Below are 14,749 nucleotides of genomic sequence, written 5' to 3'. Positions count from 1 at the left end.
TTTGACAAAATTATTTTTGTAGAGACCAAACATTTACAAATATGATCCAGTTTGTTAATATGAAACAAATTACTAAGACTCGTTTCACAATACTCGATTAAATATAATGTCATATGTAAACGTTAAATACGTATTATTTGATTTTGAAAAAAATACGTATTTATATACACTTGAAATTATAAATCAATGATTAAGTATCCATTAAAACAATTTAAAAAATAAGCTTATTTCTAGATCATTCAACTGAGTCTTTTTTAGTGTTTTCCCATATCATTATAACATTATTTTAATTGAAATCTGTTTCTGATTATTTTAACTTTCATTACTAATTAAAATCAATCGCGGTATGTTTGTTTTTCAATAAGTAGTACAACACAACAGTGTTAACAATCAACGTAAAATTCAATAGAACTAATTGAAATACAAACACATTAACAACTCACCAATTATAAACGTTTGACCGGCTTTGTTCCCATGATAAAGAGTATCCGCATTGTCTACACTAATTATTTTAGTTTATAAAACTGATTGAAATTCAAAACCTGGATCAATCAGATATTTTATACTGTATATCCTTATAATCAGTTTACAGCTAATTGAACAAGACCAGTTCCAATTTCAATACAAATTTAGGTAGGCTGTTTTGTAGTTTAAATAGCTCTCTAGGTAGAAATTTGCCCTACATTATACCAATGTGTCCTACTTAACTACCTCAGAACACCTGTGTGATCTTTTGGACACTGCCTTTCAAGTTTGAGCAGCTGTCAATTGTGACGACCTTAACCTCTATATCATCCAGGGCAGCTTGTACACTATGTACAAGTGATTTACTTGTTTCTGATTGGATAACACTGTTCATTTTATTTAAATATTCATAGACCAGCCCTATGTTAGTTTCAATTACTTACGTGAACTGTAAGTTGAAACTTCTTTTAAAAAGAGTTTGATGCTCATACATTGTTAAAATGAGTTTCTCTCTATCTGAAGTAGTTGTTAGAGCTTAAAGTAATGACAACATTCATTACACTTTTGCAAAATGGCTATGTTTTCAATTTGCAATAAAAATGCATACACTACTCCTTTTAAGGACCTTCTTAATATCAAACAGTTTAAAACAATGTTTGTAAAATGGTTTACATACTTAAGTAACAGTTTTAACTTTTTTTCTTTGGTTCACAGTGACAGTGTATATAAGATGCTCCAAAATATAAACTTGAAAAAAAATGTACTAGTATAGAAAATCTTACAATGATTTAAATGGCCTCAGTGAGTTGTATTTACTTGACATCATTGACAGCTATTTAAACTGGAATTTAACAAAAATGCCATTTTGATCAAAAAATTTAAGTGCGTCTAAGCTTTATGACTTCTCTTTTTATCACCATTATTGTGACAGATGAATACCAAAAATACCAAAAATGTCAGGTATCAAGCTTCCATCCGGAAACGGACAAGACTGTTGGAGATGTATAATTCAATATCGGGAGGCTTCCGCTGAAAACTGGAAGGTTAATACCTATGTAGATGCATTTATTTCAAACTTTCCCCGCATCATTTACTATTATTCGTTATCATAAGTACAAATGAAATAGTGTAATTATCATTATTAAACACAGCAGAGGTATTGTATGTCTGTCTGTCTGTCTGTCTGTCAGTCTGATGTTAAGCACAAAAAAAACATAAGTAACTTTTAACAGCTCATCTTGAAATCAAGCAGTGCTACCATTTATTTGGGGAGAAGGCAACGGAATACACTCTTGATGAACACCGAATGTGATACAAGTTTGTATTAATTATGTCAATATTTGTTGAACAATGCTATTTTATGGAACGAGAGACAAAACTAATTGGGGTGTTCAGGGAAATTTCATGAAAAAAAAGAATTATTCAGTGAGTTATTATTCCATCGTTATGTTAAATTAATCTATCAGGAGATGTTAATCTGAAATGTAACAATCTGTGAATCTGTGAAACCATAGTCAGTGCTTTAATAAAAGCTAATTTGATTTAACTACAAATCAGATAAAAGGAATCTAAGAAACACGCACACAAAAAAATCAAAATAGTAGCCTGGTACAAATTATAATTTTAGAGGTTGATCGGAAATAAATCCGGGCACATTCTTCTTCGATAGAGAAATGTGCTTTATTTATGTCACAGAGGATGATACACTATACACGAATGAAAGTATATTGAACTTTACAGAAAAAAAACGAGAATATAATCTTGTAAATGCATCATTAACGTCTTAAATGTGTTATCATTCCGAGCGGAATAAAAAAATATGCAAATAAACACCTGAAGTTATTGACTGAGAATGCAAATTGATAAATGCGCTTAATGTACATTTCACTTTTTTTAGAAGTGCAATTATTACAGTTCGGTTTGTGGAATATAGTGGTATATTAATGATACTCCTTTTCAATCTTTTTCGAGAAGTATAAAAGATGTTGGAAAGACGAAGCATGTTCGTAATATTTCATTCACCGTTTTATTATGTTTAAATGGTGTGAATGTTTTACCAAGCCTTTGTTAAGAAATATCAAATTATATTTTATAAAAATACACCTTTTTTTCAAATCTTTGAGTATAAGAAGTATTGAAAAGGTAACAAAAAAAGTAGAAAGAAAGAGGGCAACAATTAGCACCTAAAAGTCACCTTTGTAAACAAGTGAAAAGATACACATGGTATTATTGCTCAATCTTTAGTCCAATGATTTTCAATCCTAAAAAAAACAGTTACTCTACATTATAGCTTAAACCACTTTAGCAAATAAACGAATCCTATAGGTTCGTCCGTTCTGTAGTCAGTTTTGCGGAAATATGTAATATGAGAACACAGACTGGACTAATACAATACCAAAAAGAAGACACTATTTATCAGAATAACGTCAACCGCTAATATGCTGCATAGGTTTTGTTTTGTTTTGTAATTCATAAGAGAAAAACGCATTGTTATAGATCAATGATTACTTTTTAATACATGGGCTCATATACAACCCCTAATGTAATAAAGTTTCATTAAATTCAATTTATACATTTATGAAGATGTAGGAGGTGTAATGAATTAAAGATGGACCCCATGTCCCTATATTCACAAAAGATAAATTCCATGTTTTGCTTAATGAAACCCCCAAATTGTTTCGAATCAAGATCTAGAATAGAAGGTGAACAATGGTAAGATATGATAAAGATTCTGTTGAAGTTTCATTAAATTCAATTTATTTGTGTATGTGAAGTAACTGATAAAATATGAAAACTTCTGTTTCTTTACTTATGATCAACATTTGAGCTAAAGATTTGATTTAGACACTTGCAAAAGGAATTACATTTAAAAAAAAGTTCAAAGTTTTGTCTTGCAGATCAAGTGTCCATCATTTAATGTACGTGGTCTATCGTTCCAGTTCCCATTTGCAGAAATTGACGCATTTTTCGTCGTCGCTTGGCTCTATTTGTCCCCATGAAGTGAAACTTCCATTTTAAAGCCAAAAGCTTTAGAATTACAATAAAGGTAAATGAGTATTTTGCATCAAAAATGTGTCGTATAACAGGGATTCGATTTACCACGCACAAGAAACAGTAATCACCTAAAAAATCCGTTATATAGTAATTTATTTTATGTTTTTTTTATAATTTGAGTATACTAATATACATTACCATACATAGATGTGGACCTGCGTACAAAAAGTGGATAAATCTATTAGTTGAAACTCTGAACTTGCTATTGGGCTATTTTCACTTTCCGTATTGCGATTAGCTATTTTACCAATGACAGACACGGTCGTACGCACCTTTCTGTCATGGGCTGTCTGTCATAAAACAACAATGAAAACTGTGACATTCCTGACTTGTTTGTAAAAGCTATTATGAAACTGATATAAATGCAAAGGTAACACGTTTTTGTTTATAACCCTTAAGTGAAACATGGTATGAAAAAAAACATCATGTAGTGTAATTTGACTATTAGTACCACCAGAATCAAGGAAAACAGACAAGATTTTTTTATATCATGCTGAACCATTGAGTTACAATTTCATGAAACAAAAAAAATGAACATTTCAAGGGCAGATAACTCTGTTAAAGACCTCATTTTTCAAAGATTCTATTGGATAATTCTGAGCAAATTCAATGATGCAGAGATCAAATAATGGTCTTTTCAAACAGCGAAAGTATCCTTGATTGAAATTATTTTATAAGATAGGTGTGGTTTTGACATGCATTTTTCTGAGTTTTTCCATTTTACCTGATCCTTATTAACGATTACATTTAACATCATTTTGTGACCGTGAAGTAATCAGCCATTTTTCAATGATTTGATCTTTAAATATTGTTACCAAAACTAAATTATAAGAAATGATAGTCATATTTTTTCTATCTTTTTTTTTAAGATAACCTCAATGCCTTTGGTATACATATTTGCAAACAATCTGCCACCAAGTTATTTAGTGAGCACCACGTGGTTTCAGTTATATTTTCATAGACAGAAAGTAAATATAACAGTCATTTATTCATTAAATACGTAAATGCTTATATATTAATTTCAGTATTGTTTACTCAAAGATTTACTGAGATTAATATACTTTTATCGATTGTCGGTCTTTTGATCCATTCGTTTTCTTTAGAATTTTCAATGTTTACTAGTACGCTTCCCGCTTCTTTACACCAATCCTTGAAATTGAAAGAAAAATTCATATTTGATTAGAGTAATGTTTCATTGATTTGAGTTCTTCCGAAGTGAAATCTGTTCTTGTTAGTTTTGATTATGGTTCATTCAATATTTATTTTCATGTCGGCTTTGTGGGGTTGTTTTTTATTTTTTTATTTATTTTTTTTTATTTATTTTTTGATTTTGTTTTTTTTTTTTATTTATTTTTTTTTTTTTTTTGGTTTATTCTGTTGTGTCTAGATTTTGTAAACATGACGTATATAATGAGTGATTTTCGAACATTTAATTGGTTTAATAACACAAACATTTTGAAAAAAGCATCACAGCTACATCACTCTTGTTCTATCCCACCCATCGTCTGTACATATACTAAGTGACATACATCTAACTCTGTTGTATGGTGAGGTATTCCATTGAATCAATTGAAGTATTACTGAGTTTAGTTAAATATGTATTGTGTCCGTTTAGTGTTTGTTTCGTGTTTGTTTTGTTTTGTTTTATTTTGCTTTGGTTTTTTTGGGGGGTTTTTTGTTTGTTTGTTTGTTTGTTTGGGTTTTTTTTGTTTTGTTTTGTTTTGTTTTTGTTTCAGTTCATCCTAAACATTAAAGTAGACAGTGATGGCTTTATAACAATGCTTCTGCTCAAATTCAACCACAGGATCAATGCGCCTGTCCACAGTCAAGGTATGTTTTTCATTACGATTTTATATTAGTATTTACCAATTGATTTGAAATTTTCATATTTTACGTGACTTAACCAATGTATTACAAATTTCGAAGACTAACGACTTACCACTGCTCCTTGCCATATTGTTGTATTAAATACAAACTTGTAATAGTAACCGTTATAGCGTTCCCAACCAGGTGAACAGTTCACTATTAAACACATGACAGAAAATTGAACTTTATACTATTCAATGTATACATTTCTTATCACTATTTTTCATCATGCAATTATTATATACATATGTTTATGGTAGTGCCATATCCATGAAATGGATCAGATTCATAGTTGATTTAGATTGTATTATAGCAATTAATTACTTGTAAGGCAAAACTACTGAGGTTACAGGAATTATGGATTGGTTTGACGGATTCTTATTTATAATCAACGGTTTATAAAATGAAGCCAAAATAGTACTACCACTCAACGAAATCAACTTGTCCAAACGGAAAATTAAAGAAGATGTATTTTCATAAAATGCTCGATGTCTGTGGTGCTTTTCAAGAAGTGATAATCGGAAGCATTTAAATATTCATTTTCTGCAATTAACATGTTCTCACAATACTTCAGTTTATTTGGATTTGTTTAATTAAATAATGTTTATAGTAAATATAAAGATAATTGATAAACTAAATAATTCAAAACAAACAAAATTTCGAACGTCACACGCTGTTAAGAGCTTGATGTTCAAGTAATTATAGTAGTATGTATAGTCTATGAACCATTATTACATCATAAGAATTGAATGTTTTCCCGCTGCAAATCACATGATGTCTGAAGGACCTTTATTGATATACCAATTACCTTTTTTTTACTTTTTTTATGTTCTTTTTATTTATTTATCTATTTTTTTATTTACATTTAAGATTTTTTACGACTGCAGATTCATATTTCGAACACTACAATACTCCAGCATTAACAAAGCATTTTGTTGTTGCAGAATTCATAACAAATTCAAAATTTACGCATAGACCCAATTACTGATTTTTACGTCTTTATTGTAAAACATTTTGAAATTCATTTTCGTCATAAACTTGCGGATCGTTATAGTGTGTACTTACGCAACCTTTGGAATTAATTGTCCACTGTGACATAGTCTTTTTTCCTATATTTTCATATATTACGAAACGTAAGCAACTCGGCTTGAACTACAGCCTGTACATACCCTTGGCTTTTATGAAGTCTGGATTTTACTTTTGTTTCTATGTTTTTTTTTTTATTATTTCATCTTGTTTAATATGTTTTAATTTTCTTTGGCTAGTCGTAATTCCGGAATTATCCTATTTCCGAGATATGTTTTAATTTTCTTTGTCTAGTCGTAATTCCGGAATTATCCTATTTCCGATTTCATGTAACGTTCCAATTCTTGTTGCAAGTATTTGTGAATTTGACATAGTTTACAATCTTGTGTCAGGATCTCAATTATAATATATTTCAAATTATAAAAACTAAACAATGTAGCATGGAAAGTTTACAGGGACAAATTGTAAAAATATTCTTTAATGTACGAATGAGGAATGACTTTTTTTCAGTTGTTTATTTTCAAAAATGTTATCATAAATAAAAAACGGTTATCGTACAAATTGTTATATTTAGAATGAACACAAAAATAACTCGACCTCGATTAAACCAAGCAAGGATTGTCTTTCTTTATAAACGTTGTTCAATATCAACTGGTCGACTATACGTCCTATATATCATAATATTAACTCAAAATATCTTGTAAATGACTACAATTGCAAAATTAACAGTAAACGCAACGCACACGACGCAAACGTTTCATACTTAGATTTATAATATAAGGAACCTTATTTTTTGTTATTTCTTTTCAGATGCAGTTTTGATAGCTAATGTTTAAACAATTGGTAAGGCTGAACACATTGGTTAATCCTAGTATTGTGAGATCGCTGCTACTTATCTTTACGTGTATATTCTTTTATGCTTATATCAGTTTATTTTGACTTTTTTTAATATTTTCATTATAATTGTTCTGCTATGTGTTGTTTTTCTTTCCTTTTTATTTTTATTATTTTTTTTTTGTATAAACAATATGCAAATGACCATAAAAGGAAAATCATTCCACCAATGATAACAATAGTTGCTGATAGACATTGAGACTAATAAAACTCTATAAATGGAACGAGGCACGCTTAGTGTGGAGTTTTAAACAATATGTCCTCAGTAGTTTTTCCATTTTACCTGATCCTTATTAACGATTACATTTAACATCATTTTGTGACCGTGAAGTAATCAGCCATTTTTCAATGATTTGATCTTTAAATATTGTTACCAAAACTAAATTATAAGAAATGATAGTCATATTTTTTCTATCTTTTTTTTAAGATAACCTCAATGCCTTTGGTATACATATTTGCAAACAATCTGCCACCAAGTTATTTAGTGAGCACCACGTGGTTACAGTTAAATTTTCATAGACAGAAAGTAAATATAACAGTCATTTATTCATTAAATACGTAAATGCTTATATATTAATTTCAGTATTGTTTACTCAAAGATTTACTGAGATTAATATACTTTTATCGATTGTCGGTCTTTTGATCCATTCGTTTTCTTTAGAATTTTCAATGTTTACTAGTACGCTTCCCGCTTCTTTACACCAATCCTTGAAATTGAAAGAAAAATTCATATTTGATTAGAGTAATGTTTCATTGATTTGAGTTCTTCCGAAGTGAAATCTGTTCTTGTTAGTTTTGATTATGGTTCATTCAATATTTATTTTCATGTCGGCTTTGTGGGGTTGTTTTTTATTTTTTTATTTATTTTTTTTATTTATTTTTTGATTTTTTTATTTTTTTTTATTTATTTTTTTTTTTTTTGGTTTATTCTGTTGTGTCTAGATTTTGTAAACATGACGTATATAATGAGTGATTTTCGAACATTTAATTGGTTTAATAACACAAACATTTTGAAAAAAGCATCACAACTACATCACTCTTGTTCTATCCCACCCATCGTCTGTACATATACTAAGTGACATACATCTAGCTCTGTTGTATGGTGAGGTATTCCATTGAATCAATTGAAGTATTACTGAGTTTAGTTAAATATGTATTGTGTCCGTTTAGTGTTTGTTTTGTGTTTGTTTTGTTTTGTTTTGTTTTGTTTTGGTTTGTTTTTGGGGGGGTGTTTTTTTGGGGTTTTTTTTTGTTTGTTTGTTTGTTTGTTTGTTTGTTTGTTTGGGTTTTTTTTTTTTGTTTTGTTTTGTTTTGTTTTGTTTTTGTTTCAGTTCATCCTAAACATTAAAGTAGACAGTGATGGCTTTATAACAATGCTTCTGCTCAAATTCAACCACAGGATCAATGCGCCTGTCCACAGTCAAGGTATGTTTTTCATTACGATTTTATATTAGTATTTACTAATTGATTTGAAATTTTCATATTTTACGTGACTTAACCAATGCATTACAAATTCCGAAGACTAACGACTTACCACTGCTCCTTGTCATGTTGTCGTATTAAATACAAACTTGTAACAGTAACCGTTATAGCGTTCCCAACCAGGTGAACAGTTCACTATTAAACACATGACAGAAAATTGAACTTTATACTATTCAATGTATACATTTCTTATCACTATTTTTCATCATGCAATTATTATATACATATGTTTATGGTAGTGCCATATCCATGAAATGGATCAGATTCATAGTTGATTTAGATTGTATTATAGCAATTAATTACTTGTAAGGCAAAACTACTGAGGTTACAGGAATTATGGATTGGTTTGACGGATTCTTATTTATAATCAACGGTTTATAAAATGAAGCCAAAATAGTACTACCACTCAACGAAATCAACTTGTCCAAACAGAAAATTAAAGAAGATGTATTTTCATAAAATGCTCGATGTCTGTGGTGCTTTTCAAGAAGTGATAATCGGAAGCATTTAAATATTCATTTTCTGCAATTAACATGTTCTCACAATACTTCAGATTGTTTGGATTTGTTTAATTAAATAATGTTTATAGTAAATATAAAGATAATTGATAAACTAAATAATTCAAAACAAACAAAATTTCGAACGTCACACGCTCTTAAGAGCTTGATGTTCAAGTAATTATAGTAGTATGTATAGTCTATGAACCATTATTACATCATAAGAATTGATTTTTTTCCCGCTACAAATCACATGATGTCTGAAGGACCTTTATTGATATACCAATTACCTTTTTTTTTACTTTTTTATATTCTTTTTATTTATTTATTTTTTTATTTACATTTAAGATTTTTTACGACTGCAGATTCATATTTCGAACACTACAATACTCCAGCATTAACAAAGCATTTTGTTGTTGCAGAATTCATAACAAATTCAAAATTTACGCATAGACACAATTATTGATTTTTACGTCTTTATTGTAAAACATTTTGAAATTCATTTTCGTCATAAACTTGCGGATCGTTATAGTGTGTACTTACGCAACCTTTGGAATTAATTGTCCACTGTGACATAGTCTGTTTTTCTCTTTCATATATTACAAAACGTAAGCAACTCGGCTTGAACTACAGCCTGTACATACCCTTGGCTTTTATGAAGTCTGGATTTTACTTTTGTTTCTATGTTTATTTATTTTTATTTTTTTTTGTTTTATTTCATCTTGTTTAATATGTTTTAATTTTCTTTGGCTAGTCGTAATTCCGGAATTATCCTATTTCTGAGATATGTTTTAATTTTCTTTGTCTAGTCGTAATTCCGGAATTATCCTATTTCCGATTTCATGTAACGTTCCAATTCTTGTTGCAAGTATTTGTGAATTTGACATAGTTTACAATCTTGTGTCAGGATCTCAATTATAGTATATTTCAAATTATAAAAACTAAACAATGTAGCATGGAAAGTTTACAGGGACAAATTGTAAAAATATTCTTTAATGTACGAATGAGGAATGACTTTTTTTTCAGTTGTTTAATTTCAAAAACTGTTATCATAAATAAAAAACGGATATCGTACAAATTGTTATATTTAGAATGAACACAAAAATAACTCGACCTCGATTAAACCAACCAAGGGTTGTCTTTCTTTATAAACGTTGTTCAATATCAACAGGTCGACTATACGTCCTATATATCATAATATTAACTCAAAATAGCTTGTAAATGACTACAATTGCAAAATTAACAGTAAACGCAACGCACACGACGCAAACGTTTCATACTTAGATTTGTAACATAAGGAACCTTATTTTTTGTTATTTCTTTTCAGATGCAGTTTTGATAGCTAATGTTTAAAAAATTGGTAAGGCTGAACACATTGGTTAATCCTAGTATTGTGAGATCGCTGCTACTTGTCTTTACGTGTATATTCTTTTATGCTTATATCAGTTTATTTTGACTTTTATTAATATTATCATTATAACTGTTCTGCTATGTGTTGCTTTGCTTTCCTTTTTATTTTTATTATTTTTTTTTTGTATAAACAATATGCAAATGACCATAAAAGGAAAATCCTTCCACCAATGGTAACAATAGTTGCTGATAGACATTGAGACTAATAAAACTCTATAAATGGAACGAGGCACGCTTAGCGTGGAGTTTTAAACAATATGTCCTCAGTAGTTTAATCACGACACCGGCCAGTATGCACATTTGACCCAATTTCCGAGACAAAAAAAGATTTTAACTAGTAACCAGGGAATGATTTTCAAAAAAAAAGAAACGTAGTTCGATACAATGCTTGATTTATTTCTCCATATGTACATAAGCATTGTAATTTTGTTGTTGTTTTGTGTATGTGGGGGGGGGGGAGTTCTATCAAAAAGTCAATGTTTCCGGATCACAAAAATCAAGGATTTTTTTAAGTGGAGTCCGAGTTGCTCATTTGCTTTTGTTACTTTGTATGTATGATTTTAGTTACCTTATGTTCTTAGTTGGGTATGCTGGATTACATTCTTTTGATGACCGCTATAACCTTGGTTCCCTTGATTATTCTTTCATAAAAACTCGTTAATAACTGATGATGTCAATATCAAAATGCAAACTAAGATGAAAGATTAATCGTTTTATTTGAATTAAAAATAAAGTTAAAGTTTGAAAAATAAAGTAAAACACTGTTAAGTAAAGATAAAATTGTGTCCGGCAATTCATAGACAGAAAGTAAATATAACAGTCATTTATTCATTAAATACGTAAATGCTTATATATTAATTTCAGTATTGTTTACTCAAAGAATTACTGAGATTAATATACTTTTATCGATTGTCGGTCTTTTGATCCATTCGTTTTCTTTAGAATTTTCAATGTTTACTAGTAAGCTTCCCGCTTCTTTACACCAATCCTTGAAATTGAAAGAAAAATTCATATTTGATTGGAGTAATGTTTCATTGATTTGAGTTCTTCCGAAGTGAAATCTGTTCTTGTTAGTTTTGATTATGGTTCATTCAATATTTATTTTCATTTCGGCTTTGTGGGGTTGTTTTTTTTATTTTTTTATTTTTTTTTATTTTGATTTATTTATTTTTTTTATTTTTTTATGTTTTGGTTTATTCTGTTGTGTCTAGATTTTGTAAACATGACGTATATAATGAGTGATTTTCGAACATTTTAATTGATTTAATAACACAAACATTTTGAAAAAAGCATCACAGCTACATCACTCTTGTTCTATCCCACCCATCGTCTGTACATATACTAAGTGACATACATCTAGCTCTGTTGTATGGTGAGGTATTCCATTGAATCAATTGAAGTATTACTGAGTTTAGTTAAATATGTTTTGTGTCCGTTTAGTGTTTTTTTTGTGTTTGTTTTGTTTTGTTTTATTTTGTTTTGGTTTTTTTTTTGGGGGGGGGGTTGTTTTGTTTTGTTTTATTTTGTTTTGGTTTTTTTTTTTGGGGGGGGGGGTTTTTTTTGGGGGGTTGTTTTTTTTTTTTTTTTTGTTTGTTTGTTTGTTTGGAGTTTTTTTTTTTTGTTTGTTTTGTTTTGTTTTGTTTTTGTTTCAGTTCATCCTAAACATTAAAGTAGACAGTGATGGCTTTATAACAATGCATCTGCTCAAATTCAAACACAGGATCAATGCGCCTGTCCACAGTCAAGGTATGTTTTTCATTACGATTTTATATTAGTATTTACCAATTGATTTGAAATTTTCATATTTTACGTGACTTAACCAATGTATTACAAATTCCGAAGACTAACGACTTACCACTGCTCCTTGTCATGTTGTCGTATTAAATACAAAACAGTAACCGTTATAGCGTTCCCAACCAGGTGAACAGTTCACTATTAAACACATGACAGAAAATTGAACTTTATACTATTCAATGTATACATTTCTTATCACTATTTTTCATCATGCAATTATTATATACATATGTTTATGGTAGTGCCATATCCATGAAATGGATCAGATTCATAGTTGATTTCGATTGTATTATAGCAATTAATTACTTGTAAGGCAAAACTACTGAGGTTACAGGAATTATGGATTGGTTTGACGGATTCTTATTTATAATCAACGGTTTATAAAATGAAGCCAAAATAGTACTACCACTCAACGAAATCAACTTGTCCAAACAGAAAATTAAAGAAGATGTATTTTCATAAAATGCTCGATGTCTGTGGTGCTTTTCAAGACGTGATAATCGGAAGCATTTAAATATTCATTTTCTGCAATTAACATGTTCTCACAATACTTCAGTTTATTTGGATTTGTTTAATTAAATAATGTTTATAGTAAATATAAAGATAATTGATAAACTAAATAATTCAAAACAAACAAAATTTCGAACGTCACACGCTGTTAAGAGCTTGATGTTCAAGTAATTATAGTAGTATGTATAGTCTATGAACCATTATTACATCATAAGAATTGAATGTTTTCCCGCTGCAAATCACATGATGTCTGAAGGATCTTTATTGATATACCAATTACCTTTTTTTTTACTTTTTTTTATATTCTTTTTATTTATTTATTTATTTTTTTATTTACATTTAAGATTTTTTACGACTGCAGATTCATATTTCGAACACTACAATACTCCAGCATTAACAAAGCATTTTGTTGTTGCAGAATTCATAACAAATTCAAAATTTACGCATAGACACAATTATTGATTTTTACGTCTTTATTGTAAAACATTTTGAAATTCATTTTCGTCATAAACTTGCGGATCGTTATAGTGTGTACTTACGCAACCTTTGGAATTAATTGTCCACTGTGACATAGTCTTTTTTCCTATATTTTCATATATTACGAAACGTAAGCAACTCGGCTTGAACTACAGTCTGTACATACCCTTGGCTTTTATGAAGTCTGGATTTTACTTTTGTTTCTATGTTTATTTATTTTTTTTGTTTTATTTCATCTTGTTTAATATGTTTTAATTTTCTTTGGCTAGTCGTAATTCCGGAATTATCCTATTTCCGAGATATGTTTTAATTTTCTTTGTCTAGTCGTAATTCCGGAATTATCCTATTTCCGATTTCATGTAACGTTCCAATTCTTGTTGCAAGTATTTGTGAATTTGACATAGTTTACAATCTTGTGTCAGGATCTCAATTATAATATATTTCAAATTATAAAAACTAAACAATGTAGCATGGAAAGTTTACAGGGACAAATTGTAAAAATATTCTTTAATGTACGAATGAGGAATGACTTATTTTTCAGTTGTTTATTTTCAAAAATGTTATCATAAATAAAAAACGGTTATCGTACAAATTGTTATATTTAGAATGAACACAAAAATAACTCGACCTCGATTAAACCAAGCAAGGATTGTCTTTCTTTATAAACGTTGTTCAATATCAACAGGTCGACTATACGTCCTATATATCATAATATTAACTCAAAATAGCTTGTAAATGACTACAATTGCAAAATTAACAGTAAACGCAACGCACACGACGCAAACGTTTCATACTTAGATTTATAATATAAGGAACCTTATTTTTTGTTATTTCTTTTCAGATGCAGTTTTGATAGCTAATGTTTAAAAAATTGGTAAGGCTGAACACATTGGTTAATCCTAGTATTGTGAGATCGCTGCTACTTGTCTTTACGTGTATATTCTTTTATGCTTATATCAGTTTATTTTGACTTTTATTAATATTTTCATTATAATTGTTCTGCTATGTGTTGTTTTGCTATCCTTTTTTTTTTATTTTTGTATAAACAATATGCAAATGACCATACAAGGAATTTCCTTCCACCAATGATAACAATAGTTGCTGATAGACATTGAGACTAATAAAAATCTATAAATGGAACGAGGCACGCTTAGTGTGGAGTTTTAAACAATATGTCCTCAGTAGTTTAATCACGACACCGGCCAGTATGCACATTTGACCCAATTTCCGAGACAAAAAAGATTTTAACTAGTAACCAGGGAATGATTTTCAAA

General features: G+C 29.2%; 1 long non-coding RNA gene across 1 annotated transcript; it reads right to left on the bottom strand.

Annotated features, from left to right (window-relative positions):
• Positions 1–11,393: 11,393 nt before the first annotated feature.
• Positions 11,394–13,782, bottom strand: LOC148598022 (uncharacterized). The gene is made up of 3 exons (XR_015918351.1): positions 13,538–13,782; positions 12,550–12,626; positions 11,394–11,682 (listed from the first exon to the last, which is right to left on the bottom strand). It is a non-coding gene; the product is annotated as an uncharacterized LOC148598022 (long non-coding RNA).
• Positions 13,783–14,749: the final 967 nt, after the last annotated feature.

Source organism: Perna viridis, chromosome 14, assembly GCF_037379345.1.
Source record: "Perna viridis isolate PV_CMFRI_1.1 ecotype Kerala chromosome 14, ASM3737934v1, whole genome shotgun sequence".
NCBI lineage: Eukaryota > Metazoa > Mollusca > Bivalvia > Mytilida > Mytilidae > Perna > Perna viridis.
Note: the sequence above shows the minus strand (reverse complement) of the source record. Positions and strands in the feature narration are given on the sequence as shown.